Here is a 14,573-nt window from a genome sequence, read left to right on the forward strand (position 1 = left end):
ATGTCCAGTTCTTTTTGTTTTCTTTTTAAAATTAATTTAATTGGAGGCTAATTACTTTACAATATTGTGGTGGTTTTTGCCATATCCCAGTTCTAACTGGGACATAACCCATGTCCAGTTCTAACTTATTTCTTCACATGCATATAGCTTTCTCAGGAGGCAGGTCAGGTGGTTTGGTATTCCTTTGTGTTGTGATCCTTTGATCACAACAAACTGGAAAATTCTTAAAGAGATGGTAAATCTTTAATCCACTTATCTGTTGATGGGTGGGGCTGTATTTCCTCCCTATTATTTGGCCTGAGGGCAAACTGTCCATGCATGCCTCCACCTTCTCCAGACTTCTGGACACTAATAGGAAAGTATGTGTGTTCAAACAGGAGATGACAACAGTGAATATTGGTATTTAAGAAATCACTGAACTGAAATGGATGGAAAAGGGTGAATTTAATTCAGATGACCTTTATATCTACTACTGTGGGCAAGAATCCCTTAGAAGAAATGAAGTAGCCCTCATGGTCAAGAAAAGTGTCTGAAATGCAGTACTTTGCTGAAATCTTAAAAATGACGGAATGATCTTGGCTCATTTCTAAGGCAAACTATTCAATATCACAGTAATCCAAATCTGTGCCCTAACCACTAATGCTGAAGAAGCTGAAGTTGAACTGTTCTATGATACCTACAAGACCTTCTAGAACTAACACCAGAAAAGATGTCCTTTAAATCATAGGGGACTGTATGCAACAATAGGAAGTCAGGAGGTACCTGGAGTAACAGCAAGTTTGGCCTTGGAGTACAACATGAAGCAAGGAAAGGCTAACAGTTTTGCCAAGAGAAAGCACTGGTCATAGCAAATATCCTCTTCAAACAACGCAAGAGAAGACTCTACACATGGTCATTACCAGATGGTCAATACTGAAATCAGATTGATTATATTCTTTGCAGTGGAAGATGGAGAAGCTCTTTTACAGTCAGCAAAAACAAGACCAGGTGCTGACTGTGGCTCACATCAAGAACACCTTATTGCCAAATTCAGACTTAAATTGAAGGAAGTAGGGGAAACCACTAGAACATTCAGATATGACCTAAATCGAACCTTTTACGACTACACAGTGCAAATGATAAATAGATTCAAAGGACTGGATCTGATAGACTTCCTGAAGACCTATGGATGGAGGTTCATGACTTTTACAGGAGGTGGTGATCAACACCATTCCTGAGAAAAAGAAATGCAAAAAGGCAAAATGGTTGTCTGAGGAGGCTTTACAAACAGCTGAGAAAAGAAGAGAAGCAAAAGGCACAGGATAAAAGGAAAGATACCCATTTGAATGCAGAGTTCCAAAGAATAGCAATGAGAGATAAAAAAGCCTTCCTCATTGGTCAATGCAAAGAAATACAGGAAAACAAGAGAATGGGAAAGACCTGAGACCTCTTCAAGAAAATTAGATACCAAGGGAACATTTCATGAAAAGTTAGACACAGTAAACTACAGAAATGGTATGGACCTAACAGAAGCAGAAGATTCTAAGAAGAGGTGGGAAGAATACACAGAACTATACAAAAAAGATCATCATGACCTAGATAAACACAATGGTGATCACTCATTTAAACCCAGATATCCTGGAATGAGAAGTCAAGTGGGCCTCAGGAAGCATCATTATGAACAAAGTTAGTGGAGATGATGGAGTCCCAGCTGAGCTATTTCAAATCCTAAAAGATGATGCTGTAAAAGTGCTGCACTCAAGATGTCAGCAAATTTGGAAAACTCAGCAGTGTCCACAGGACTGAAAAAGGTGAGTTTTCATTCCAATTCCAAAGGAGGGGAGTGCCAATGAAAGTTCAAAGTACCACACATTTGTGCTCATTTTATGTGCTAGCAAGGTAATGCTCAACATTCTTCAAGCGAGGCATCAACAGTACTTAAACTGAGAACTTACAGATGTACAACCTGGGTTTAGAAAAGGCAGAGGAACCTGACATTTCCAACATCCACTGGATCATAGAAAAGGCAGGAGAATTTCAGAAAAACAACTACTTCTTTTTCATTGACTAAACAAAAGCCTTTGACTGTGTGGATCACAACAAACTATGGAAAATTCTTAAAGAGATGGGAATACCAGGCCACCTAAACTGCCTCCTGAGAAATCTGTATGCAGATCAAGAAGCAACAGTTATAACCAGACATGGAACAGGAGACTGGTTAATAATTGGGAAAGAAGTATATCAAGGCTGTATATTGTCACCTTGCTTATTTAACTAATATGCAGAGTACATCATGTGAACTGCCAGGCTAGATGAATCACAAACTGGAATCAAGATTTCTGGGAGAAATATAAACAACCTCAAATATACAGATAATACCACCCTTATGGCAGAAAGTGAAGAGCAACCAAAGAGCTTCTTAATGAAAGTGAAAAAGCTTTCTTAAAACTCAACCTTCAGAAAACTAAGATCATGGCATCCAGTCTCATCACTTCATGGCAAATAGATGGGGAAACAGTGGAAACAGTGAGGGACTTTATTTTCTTGGACTCCAAAATCACTGCAGACAGTGACTACAGCCATGAAAATAAGACACTTGCTTCTTGGTTAAAAAAAAAAGCTATGACAAACAGACTATTAAGAAGAGACATCACTTTGCTGACAAAGGTCAAAAAGTCAAAACTATCATTTTTCCAGTAGTCATGTATGGATGTAAGGGTTGGGCCATAAAGAAGGCTGAGCGTGGAAGCGCTGATGCTTTCAAACTGTGGGGCTGGAGAAGACTCTTGAGAGTCCCTTAGACAGCAAGGAGATTAAACCAGTCCATCCTAAAGGCGATCAACTCTGAATGTGGAGTTGGAAGGACTGATGCTGAAGCTGAAGCTCCATTACTTTGGCCACCTGTTGTGAAGAACAGACTCCTTGGGAAAGACCCTGATGCTGGGAAAGATTGAGGGCAGCAGGAGAAGAAGAGGACAGATGATGAGATGGTTGGATGGCATCACTGACTCAATGGACATGAGTTTGAGCAAATTCCAGGAGATAGTGAAGGATAGGGAAGGCTAGTATCCTGCAGTCCATGGAGTCACAGAGTCGAACATGACTTAGGGGCTAAACAACAACAACAGACTGACCAGGCTTTTTCTGGGGTAAGGTCCCCTGCTCCAGTCCTGCTGGAGATGGGTACCTAGCCTGTCTGCCTCAGGATGAGATTCTGTTAAGAGCTTTGCTCTAGATGAGGCTGTCTGGATCGTAAGAGTTATAATATCCTGCTTCAAGTAATTTTATCACTGCTTGAACATAAAGCTTGTACACTGAAGCCTTAATAGCAGGTTTCCCCCCATTCCCCATTTTAAAACAGAAATTTCTTAGATAGAATGGCTATCATCAAAAAATCCACAAAAAAGAAATGCTGGAGTGGGTGTGAAGAGAAGGGAACCCTTCTACACTATAGCTGGGAATGTAAATTGGTATAGCCACTATGGAGAACAGTATGGAGGTTACTTAAAAAGTGAAAAATAGAGCTACCATATGACTCTGCAATCCCACGCCTGGGCATATATCTGGAGAAAGCATGATTGAAAAGATACATGCACACCAATGTTCATTGCCTGACTATTTACAATAACCAAGACATGGAAGCAATCTAAATGCCCATTGACAGAGGATAAAGAAGATGTGGTTCATATATACAATGGAATATTACTCAGCCATTAAAGAATGAATGATGCCATTTGAAGCAACATGGATGGATATAGAGAGTGTCATACTGAGTCAAGTAAGTTAGACAGAGAAGGAGAAATATCACATGACATCCCTTATACATGAAATCTAAGAAAAAATGATACATATGAACTTACTTCCAAAACAGAGAGACTTGCAGACTTAGAAAATGAACTTATCGTTGCTAAGAAAGGATAGTTAGGGACTTTGGGAGAGTCATGTATACACTGCTATATTTAAAATGGGTAACTAAAAGGACCTATGATATAGCACACGGAACTCTGCTCAATGTTGTGTGCCAGCCTGGGTGGGAGGGGTGTTTGAGAGAGAATGAATACATGTATGTGGATGGTGAATCTCTTCCCCATTCACTTGAAGCTACCACAACATTGTTAATCACCTATATCCCAATACAAAATAAAAAAAAGTTTTTTGGGAAAAAAAGAGATAACCATCAACGATACTGCATAGCACGGATAACATAGTGGTGAATGATGAACGGTGCAGCTGGATTCGTGGTCTCCAAAGGAGAAGCTTTAACTCTGGGACCAAAGACAGTCTCAGTCACTCATAACTTTGTGTAGATTTTTATTTAAAGTGAAAGTGACAGAAAAAGCTTCTGACATAGACATCAGAAGGGGTTAGGTGAGTATCCACCTCACTAGTTTAAGCGGGGCCTTACATATTTCTTAACTGGCTGCTGAGAATAGATAAAAAGAACACCTCAAGGTTGTAAGAGTTCCATCAGACCCTTTCCCAAGGCATACATCCTGAGATAATTTTTGGCACAAAATTAGCCAGGGAGAAAGGGTTCTGGGCAACGTCTCTGGGCAAGGTATACTGTTGCTATGTAATCAGGGGTACAAGTCTTGAGAAACAGGTTCCCAGGTAATATTTGTTACAGTTATAATCGTTAACATAGAGCCTAAGAAAAAGCAGGTAAGGTAGGAATACCAGACCACCTTACCTGCCTCCTGAGAAATCTGTATGCAGGTCAAGAAGCAACAGTTAGAACTGGACATGGAACAACAGACTGGTTCCAAATTGGGAAAGGAATACGTCAAGGCTGTATATTGTCACCCTGCTTATTTAACTTATACATAGAGTACATCATGAGAAACACTGGGCTGGATAAAGCACAAGCTGGAATCAAGATTTCCAGGAGAAATACCAATAACCTCAGATATGCAGATGGCATCACCCTTATGGCAGAAAGTAAAGAAGAACTAAAGAGCCTCTTGATGAAAGTGAAAGAGGTGAGTGAAAAATCTGGCTTAAAGCTCAACATTCAGAAAACTAAGACCATGGTGTCCAGTCCTATCACTTCATGGCAAATAGATGGGGAAACAGTGACAGACTATTTTCTTGGACTCCAAAAGCACTGTGGCTGGTGACTGCAGCTGTGAAAATAAAAGATGCTTGCCCCTTGGAAGAAAAGCTATGATCAACCTAGACAGCATATTAAAAAGCAGAGACATTATTTTGCCAACAAATGTCCGTCTAGTCAAAGCCATGGTTTTTCCAGTAGTCATGTATGGATGTGAGAGTTGGATAATAAAGAAACCTAACACCGAAGAATGATGCTTTTGATGTGTTGGAGAAGACTCTTGAGAGTCCCTTGGACTGCAAGAGTGTCAAATCAGTCAATCCTAAAAGAAATCAGTCCTGAATATTCATTTGAAGGACTGGTGTTGAAGCTCCAATATTTTCTCCACCTGATAGGAAGATATGACTCATGGGAAAAGAACCTGATGCTGGTGAAGATTGAAGGCAGGAGAAGGGGACAACAGAGGATGAGATAGTTGTATGGCAACAACGACTCGATGAACATGAGTTTGAGCAAGCTCTGGGAGTTGGTGATGGACAGGGAAGCCTGGCCTGGTGTAGTCCACGGGGTCACAAAGAGTCGGACATGACTGAGTGACTGAACTGAACTGAAGAAAAGCATTTCCATGAATAATACACTGTGCTGTGTGTGTGTGATCATTTTCCAGACCTAAAGAAAGGCCAGATCTTGGGCAAGATACATTGTCGCACAAGGCTTAAGGGAAGCATGAGCAAGAATGTTCACCTTCTTCTTAAAGGGCCCTAAGCTTTAACTCTCTCATTCCCTCCTTTTTCTTTTAGGAGAATATGGTTGTCAGGGAAAGGGGTGGAGAAATCATATGTAATTTCTTCCTGTTGGTAAGTGGCACAGACCCTAAACTGTTAAGGCAACATATTCTCCTTACCCTCAGGGTCTCTGATCTAGAGGCCCCAAGTAACAGTTGGAGGAGGCTGTGGCAATTGTAGGAGCTTGAACCATTGTAACTTAAAAGTCTCAAGCTGCTTAGATACAAAATTCATTATACAATTACAGATACAAGGAACAAACCACATGAATAAGATGATTACAATTATCAAACTTATCCCAGATTTAGTGGGTAATACTGGCCCTTTCGGAGAAGGCAGTGGCACCCCACTCCAGTACTCTTGCCTGGAAAATCCCATGGATGGAGGAGCCTGACAGGCTGTAGTCCATGGGGTCGCTCAGAGTCGCTCATGACTGAGCGACTTCACTTTCACTTTTCACTTTCATGCATTGGAGAAGGAAATGGCAACCCACTCCAGTGTTCTTGCCTGGAGAATCTCAGGGATGGGGGAGCCTGGTGGTGCCGTCTCTGGGGTTGCACAGAGTCGGACATGACTGAAGTGACTTAGCAGCAGCAGCACTGGCACTTTGTGATGTTCCCATCTGTAAGACAAAGAAAGAGATGATGTTCGGCGACTGTTCTTTCTTACTGTGGAAGCACCCCTCCCCCAGGTCTCTGCTGGGTGATGGGTAGAATATCTGGCCTCTCCCTTGCACTGGCCGGTCAGAGTCTGCCCATTCATCTGGTGCAGGTGCCCATCTTTCTCTCAGCTTGCTCTGAGGGAAAGGTGAGGACTGGTTGGGAAAGTCCCTGGCCATGTCCCAAACCCGTTGCCAGTCCCTGTCAAAAATGATCACCCCACGGCTTCCTTTTTGTCTCATATCACATGCTGGGTGGAGCAGTGTAGCTTGCTCCAAGGCTCCTATGGTCAAATCCTGAAGAGCGGGTACCCCTCTCATTACTGTGTTCATTTGTGCTCTTATGATATGAGACAGTGCTATGTGTTCTGAGTGACTTTTCTATACACCAATGGGTCAGAGTTGAAACCCAAAGTGGCTTCCCCTGGTGACTTTACACCACTTCTTTAGTTACCTCCCAGGCTTTCCAAGATACAGTCTAAAGGGATGGGACTGAAATGGTGTGAAGCTCCCATTTGTAAGAGAGAAAAAGTGGCACCTGACACCCTTTTTTTTTCTACCAGAGGTGTATCTTTCTGTTTTAGATGGTGGTGGAGACAAGTTTTCCACCTAAGTGTCCCTTCCCTGATTGGATTTAACTTGTCTCCTATTGGCGAGGGTGTACTATCTGTTCTCTTTGATCCTACTCGTTCCACCGTCAGGGAGGGGTGGAGATGCACCAGGAGCGGACCTGGTAGCATTCCACATTGATGTCTAGTCCCTTACCATCCAAGCCTTCATTTCGTTTCCCCCTTTTCTCAGACGCCACCCAGGGTGCCACAGGATAGTCTTCTGGAATGCGCCCCATGCCAAAGTCGCAAGGGGACCATGAGGACTGTGTGTGTTCGTGCCCTGTTGCAGGAAAAGTGGTAAGTCCAAAGGGACAAATGTGAAACCCAAACGTCTCTTCTGAGAAAAGCCATGCCAGTCTATGGAATTTCCAAGGAGGCAATGAAGAGTTGGCCAGCAGTGAAAAGATAGTCTATCCTGTTCATGGAGTGTCAAGGTCAGCCTTTCTATTCCTGTCCTGCAGATTGTACAGAAAGATTATCTAAGGAGCTGAGACCAGAGCCACCAGGCATTCTCTGGTCTGCTAAGAGCTAGCATTACCAAGGGAAGAAGCGTGCTGCTTTTCCAATTTGCCCCAAACTGAGGTGCCCCAATCTATATCCTCAGGAATCTCATGCTCACCAGCAATGTCTCTGTCCATATAGTCCAGAGGCATAGTGGTGACAAGAACTCGCCTCTGGGTCTCTGAAGTCAGGATGGTGATTTCCAGTCTGAGAGATGTCCCTGGAGCTAGAGCTCTAGCTAGCTCCCTAATGTGTCTGTGCCTGCAGTGTCTGTAAAACTTGAAATGGGGGTCTGGCTAGAAAAACACAATAGAAGCATGGATTGAAGGTCCCCTGAAAGTCTATAAACTGGCACACTAGGTTCAGTTCAGTCAGTTCAGTTGCTCAGTCGTGTCCAACTCCTTGCGACCGTGTCCATCGAGTCGGTGATGCCATCCAACCATCTCACCCTCTGTTGATCCCTTCTCCTCCTGCCTTCAATCTTTCCCAGCATCAGGGTCTTTTCCAATAAGTCACTTCTTCCCATCAGGTGGCCATAGTATTGGAGCTTCAGCTTCACCATCAGTCCTTCCAATGAGTATTCAGGACTTATTTCCTTTAGGATTGACTGGTGTGATCTCCACAATTCAAAAGCATCTATTCTTCAGTGCTCAGCTTTCTTTATGATCCAACTCTCACATCCATACATGACTACTGGAAAAACCATCACTTTGACTAGACTGACTTTGTCAGCAAAGTGATGTCTCTGCTTTTTAATACACTGTCTAGGTTGATCATAGCTTTTCTTCCAAGGGGCAAGTGTCATTTAATTCCATGGCTGCAGTTACCATCTGCAAAGATTCTGGAGTCCAAGAGAAGCAAGTCTGTCACTGTTTCCATTGTTTCCCCATCTATTTGACATGAAGTGATGGGACTGGATGCTATGATCTTCATCTTTTGAATGTTGAGTTTTAAGCCAGCTTTTTCACTCTCCTCTTTCACTTTCATCAAGAGGCTCTTTAGTTCCTCTTCACTTTCTGCCATAAGGATGGTGTCATCTGCATATCTGAGGTTATTGATATTTCTCCTGGCAATCTTGATTCCAGCTTGTGCTTCATCCAGCCTGGCATTTCGCATGATGTACTCTGCAATAAGCAGGGTGACAATATACAGCCTTAACATACTCCTTTCCCAATTTGAAGCCAGTCCATTGTTCTACATCCAGTTCTAGCTGTTGCTACTTGACCTGCATACAGACTTCTCAGGAGGCAGGTAAGATGGTCTGGTATTCCCATCTCTTTAAGAATTTCCCACAGTTTGTTGTTATCCACACAGTCAAAGGCTTTGGTGTAGTCAATAAAGCAGAAGTAGATGTTTTTCTGGAACTCTCTCGCTTTCTCTATAATCCAGTGGATATTGGCAGTTTGATCTCTCTGGTTCCTCTGCCTTTTCTAAATGCAGCTTGAACATCTGAAAGTTCTGTTGAAGCCTGGCTTGGAAATTTTGCGCATTATTTTGTTAGCTTGTGAGATAATTGACCTTTTTCAGTCTTGTGGCCACTGCTGAGTTTTCCAAATTTGCTGGCATATTGATTGCAGCACTTTCATTGCATCGTCTTTTAGGATTTGAAATAGCTCAACTGGAATTCCAACATCTTCACTAGCTTTGTTTGTAGTGATGCTTCCTGAGGCCCACTTGACTTTGCTTTCCAGGATGTCTGGTTCTAGGTGAGTGATCACACCACTGTGGTTATTTGGGTTATTAAGACCTTTTTTGTATAGTTCTTCTGTGTATTCTTGCCACCTCTTCTTAATATCTTCTGCTTCTGTTAGGCCCATACCATTTCTATCCGTTACTGTGAGCTTGTATGAAATGTTCCCTTAGTATCTCTAATTTTCCTGAAAAGAACTCTAATCTTTCCCAAACAATAGAAGCTGTTTTCCTGTATTTCTTTCATTGATCATTGAGGAAGGCTTTCTTATCTTTCCATGCTATTCTTTGGAACTCTGCATTCAGATGGGTTTATCTCTCCTTTTCTCCTGTGCCTTTCTCTTCTCTTCTTTTATCCGTTGTTTGTAAGGCCTCCTCAGACAACCGTTTTGGCTTTTTGCATTTCTTTTTCTTGGGGATGGTCTTGATCACTGCCTCCTGTACAATGTCACTAACTGCCGTCCATAGTTCTTCAGGCACTCTATCGGATCTAATCCTTTGAAGCTATTTGTCACTGTCACTGTGTAATCATAAGGGGTTCGATTTAGGTCATACCTGAATGTTCTAATGGTTTTCCTTACTTTCTTCAATTTAAGTTGATTTTGGCAATAAAGAGTTCATGATCTGAGCCACAGTCAGCTCCCAGTCTTGTTTTTGCAGACTATATTGAGCTTCTCCATCTTTGGCTGCAAAACATATAATCAATCTGATATTGACCATATGGTGATGTCCACGTGTAGAGTTATCTCTTGTGTTGTTGGAGGAGGGTGTTTGCTATGACCAATGCGTTCTCTTCGTAAACCTCTGTTAGCCTTTGCCTTGCTTCATTTTGTACTCCAAGGCCAAACTTGCCTTTTACTCCACGTATCTCTTGACTTCCTACTTTTGCATTACAGTCCCGTATGACTTAAAGGACTTCTTTTTGGTGTTAGTTCTAGAAGGTCTTGTAGGTCATCAAAGAACCGTTCAACTTCAGCTTCTTCAGCATTAGTGGTTGGGGCATAGACTTGGATTGCTATAACATTGAATGGTTTGCCTTGGAAATGAACAGGGTTCATTCTGTCTTTCTTGATGTTGCACTGAAGTACTACATTTCAGACTCTTTTGTTGATTATCAGGGTTACTCCATTTCTTCTAAGGGATTCTTGCCCACAGTATTTAGATATAATGGTCATCTGAATTAAATTTGCCCAGTCTGGTCCATTTTAGTTCACTATTTGTAACATGTTGATGTTCACTTTTGCCATCTCCTGTTTGACCACTTCCAATTTACACTGATTCATGGACCTAACACTCCAGGTTCCTATATATTGCTCTTTACACATCAGACTTTACTTCCATCACCAGTCACATCCCCAACTGGGTGTTGTTTTTGCTTTAGTTCTGTCTCTTCATTGTTTCTGGAGTTATTTCTCCACTCTTCTTCAATAGCATATTGGGCACCTACTGATTTGGGGAGTTAATCTTTCAGTGTCCTATCTTTTTGCCTTTTCATACTGCTCATATGGATCTCAAGGCAAGAGTACTGAAGTGATTGGCACACTAGGTTAGTAGCTTCAAATTCCCCAAGCAGTTACAAAATGGTCGGAGAGACCAGGAAAAGCTGATTGGGCAAAAGAACTTCAGTCCATATGCTTTTGAGTTAGCAAAATAGAGCCTTTACAGTAAAACAGTAAAAGAGTTCCAGCTCTGAGTATTCTTACCTTGCTTTGAAGATCCTGGATGAGCCCCCAAGATGATAGCTTAGCAGTGAATGGTGAACAGTGCCACCGGATTTGTGGTCTCCAAAGGAGAAGCTTTAACTCTGAAACCAAAAACAGTCTCAGTCACTCAGAGTTTTGTGTAGATTTTCCTTTAAAGTAAAAGTGACAGAAAAAGCTTCTGACATAGACATCAGAAGTGGGTAGCAGAGAACCCACCTCCCTATTTTAAGCAGGGCCTTATTTACCTCTCAGCTGGTTGCTGAGAATAGATAAAAAGAATACCTTAAGGCATAAGACTTTCACCAGACCATTACCCAAAGCATACATTTTGAGATAACTTTGGCACAAGATTAGCCAGGGAGGAAGGATTCTAGGAAAGGTCTCTGGGAAAGATATACTGTTGCTCTGTAATCAGGGGTACATGTCTTGAGAAACAGGTTCCCAGGCAAGATCTGTTACAGTTACAATCATTAATATAGAGCCTAAGAAAAGCATTTCCATGAGCAAGACCTTGTGTGTGTGATCATTAGTTCCTTAGTTCCTGATCTAAAGAAAGGCCAGTTCTGAGGCTGGGTACATTGTTGCACAAGGCTTGAGGAAATCATGAGCCAGAATGTTCACTTCCTCCTTAAAGGGCCCTAAGCTTTAACTCTATCAGCACAGGGAACTCTACTCAATATTCTGTCATAACCTATATAGGAAAAGAATTTGAAAAAGAATATTATATATACATAACTGAACCACTTTGTTGTATATGTGAAAGTAATACAACATTGTAAATCAATTATAATATAAAATAAAGAAACTAAAAATGAAACAGAAAGTCTTTGTGCTTTTATATCTGAACCCATCTAGCATTTCCCCTCAGACAACTCAAAAGTCCTTTGACTGGACCACTTCCAGGTAAGTGTTCCCCTAAGATTTTCAGGGCCTGAGAAACTGTAAAAATGGAAGTCCATATGTCTAAATACTATTTTAAAAGCCATTGGAATATATTATAACAACATAAATTCAATTTTCAAATAAAATTGTCACTTTTTTATGTTTTCAAGAGTAATTTTTCTAAAATGTTCAAAATCAAAAGTTAAAGGGAAGAAATATAATTTATGATTAATAAACATTAAGAATTGAACATCAAGTATTTAAATAAAGTTGAAACTTTTTACTTGACATTTTGAAAATGTAATGAAATTTTGTTAAATAAAGTTATTTATGATTCAAGTGTTCAATATCAAGTTAGAGTCATGTTTCACATACTTTATGTGTATTCATATTAAAGAGTAATATGAATTGTTTAATTTTGCAAAATACTTGCCAGCCTCCATGTGAACTGCTGCAAATACTGAATTAATTTATGGGTACCTCTGGGATCTTAAATTAGAGCATGCAGAAAAACAAGAAAATGGTTATTTCGTAGTGCTGGGAGATGGTATGTTCTTATACAAGAATCTATTGCATTCAAGGAGTCTTAGTGGAGGGATCTGACAAGTGGACTTAGCTTTCTTCCGTTGCCTAAGCTCTTCCTTCGTTCGTATTCACTGGCGAAGCAGTCTCTGCACAGGTAGTGGCACAACCTAGGAACTTCACAGCATTCAGATGTTGTCTTCTGTTTCAAGGACACTGGCTAGAAACCATGGATAAGCAGCTCCCTGGGACCTGAGCAGTGTTAACCACGAGAACGGGGTGTCACAGTGTTGAGAGTGAGATCCCAAATAACCACAGTGTCCTGTGTTCTTTAATGCATGTGTGCGTGTATTTGTGGTTTTCAGGCTCCCTTGCCAGCCTGGGCTAAGAGCAGTCTATCCCTACCCAGTCGAAAAAGAAATACTAATTTTAGGCATGAGGTGAGATTACAAGTATGGTCTTTCTTATCAAAATCTCACTGACTCTGATGAATGCAGAGTGGAGGTGGAGGTGGAGGGCAGACCAGTGGGTCTCACTTTGCTAACAAAAATAGGCTTTCTCTGCTGAGTTACATAGCATGGCCATTTAAATGTCACCATATCTGCCAATCTGGCTGTTAAATTCACTGAATTGCAAAAGACAGAGGCAAATTTCTCATTCATTCATTCACTCACTAAATGTGAATTTACTGAGCACCTGTTTTGTGGGTCTTCTCTGGGTTCAGGGAATAAAGAGATGAGTGGCACTGTGAGGGTCTCCCAATGTAGAGGAGACAGGCGTGTAATAAAGGTAATACTGTGAGGTTAAGTATTTACAGTATGCTTAAGGGGCTCCGGGAACACAGAGGAAAGAGCAACTGCCATGTTAGTATGGCCTAGAGCAGGCTTATAGGATGAGGCAGAGTAATGCTGGCTCCCATGAGTTGCTAACTGAATGCCTGCCATGTTCCAGACTTTCTATAAACTGCCATGTTTACTGCCCACAATCACTTGTAGAGGTGGTCATTTGTGTCCATTTTATGCATGAGAGAGGTTAAGTAAACTGCTCAATGTTACACAGCTAGTAAGTGACGGTAAGATGTTTAACACCCATTTCTTCCTAACTCCACTATGGATGGACTTCTCACTGTGTCCTTATATTTGAAGAGTCTTGAAAGACGTGTAGGAATTTACTTGAGTGAAACAAGAGGGTAAAGAGCATCCAGGCAAGAGCAGTAGCATTTGTTGTTCAAGATCTCAGGTGTAAACTAAAATTATAAAGCACAGCCTATCCATAAAGATGAAATCACATAAACATGTAATTACAGCTATTTGACTGATTTGCATAGGGTCCTGTGCAAATCCCTTTGCTTAGTTGATTTACAATACTTTCTAAAGGTCAAGTTCTTGGTAACATCTAAATTCTCTCCATTCAGACACAGCATTCCTACTCTTTCATGAATGTTCTCCTGTGTGTGTGTGTTCATGGTGGAGAAAGAGGGTATAGGAATATTCTCTAGTGGGTACTCCTGGTACTCTCCTTGTGGATTTCTTTTTTCTAAGCCTTTTTACACTTGAAATTAGTTTTCCAGACATTTCCCAGCAAGCAGTTTGAGATGTGAGACCATGTCCTGTCTATGCACCATCTGAAGGTAACATGGATTCTCTAACATAGAATCATTAGCACTGGAGTCTGGTTTCAGTACAACAAACCAAGGTGAAATGAAATATTTTCTGCCATATGGTGAGCAAGAAATGTCACAGCCATCAGTGATTTCAGGCCTCCAAATGTGAATGAAGGCTCCCAAAATGGAACACAATGCCTGCAAACCAGCAGATGCCACCAACACCCCACGCCCTCTCCCCCACCCCACACAGATTGCTGAGGAGCTGGGGGTGGGGGAATGCAAGAAGAAGCCATCTGCTACATCTGCCACCCCTTAGGGTGAACAAGAAATTAAGAAGGTAAACAATCTAGAAACAGGATTTGGCCCCATATAGTTGGCAGTGGCGGCTGAATGGCTTTAGTCGTGTCTGACTCTTTGTGACCCTATGGACTGTAGCCTGCCAGGCTCCTCTGTCCATGGGATTCTCCAGGCAAGAATACTGGAGTGGGTTGCCATGCCCTCCTCCAGGGGATCTTCCCAACCCAGGGATCAAATCGCATCTCTTATGTCTCCAGCACCTGTAGGCGATTTCTTTACCACTAGCGCCA

This window comes from Bos mutus, chromosome 3 (genome assembly GCF_027580195.1).
Source record: "Bos mutus isolate GX-2022 chromosome 3, NWIPB_WYAK_1.1, whole genome shotgun sequence".
In the NCBI taxonomy this organism is placed as follows: Eukaryota; Metazoa; Chordata; class Mammalia; order Artiodactyla; family Bovidae; genus Bos; species Bos mutus.